Source organism: Lipotes vexillifer, unplaced genomic scaffold, assembly GCF_000442215.2.
Source record: "Lipotes vexillifer unplaced genomic scaffold, Lipotes_vexillifer_v1.1 scaffold364, whole genome shotgun sequence".
Lineage (NCBI taxonomy): Eukaryota > Metazoa > Chordata > Mammalia > Artiodactyla > Lipotidae > Lipotes > Lipotes vexillifer.
In genome coordinates this window covers 682,270-683,053 of record NW_006793912.1, presented here as the reverse complement: position 1 = coordinate 683,053, position 784 = coordinate 682,270, and the positions used below count along the sequence as shown (strand labels likewise).

Genomic DNA, 784 nt, shown 5'->3' with positions numbered 1-784 from the left:
ACTCCCCACATCCTACCTGGTCACTGGGGGTTCCTCCCATCCCCTTAGGTGTCCATGGTCCCCCACCAGTGCCTGGTAGGTGCCCTAGTTGTGCGGAGACATGAATTCTGTGTCTCCTAGTCCGCCATCTTGACTCCACCCCCCCATATTTCCTTTAATATGAGTGAAATTTACATTTTCCTTATGATTACATTTTTTCATATATTACAGAAATATTTGTATCATTTTTTTCTATGAAATATTTGTTCGTGTAATTTTGTGATTAATAGGTTAGTCATCTTTTTCTTACTTATTTGTCTGTGGTATAAGTTGCAAACATTTTTCTCATTTGTCATTTGTCTTTTGACTTTTCACAATATTTTACTCTATAGATTTTTTTTTTTTTTTTTTTTTAAGCTGTGCTGTGCACCTTGCGGAATCTCAGTTCCCTGACCAGGGATGGAACCTGGGCCATGGCAATGAAAGTGCCTAGTCCTAACCACTGGACCACCAGGGAATTCCCTACAGATTTTTTTTTTAGTGTAGGAAAATTTTTTTAATGACCACCAAGTTTTCTATTATACGCTAGACTTTTTTCTGTTCTGATATTTTATACGTATGTGTATATGCCACATGTTTTTATGTTTTAATTTTTTTAACATTTAAATTGCAATCTATCTAGAATTTAGTATAAGAAGTAAAGTAAGGCTCTAGATTAATTTATTTTTATGGATAGACCTCTGTTTTCTCAACACCAATTTTTGAATAATTGATTTTTCCCCACTTATTGAAATGCCTAATTTTT

At 34.4% G+C, this 784-nt stretch overlaps 1 non-coding gene across 1 annotated transcript; it reads right to left on the bottom strand.

Annotated features, from left to right (window-relative positions):
- Positions 1-424: 424 nt before the first annotated feature.
- TRNAE-UUC (transfer RNA glutamic acid (anticodon UUC)) lies at positions 425-496 on the bottom strand. The gene has a single exon. It is a non-coding gene; the product is annotated as a tRNA-Glu (tRNA).
- Positions 497-784: the final 288 nt, after the last annotated feature.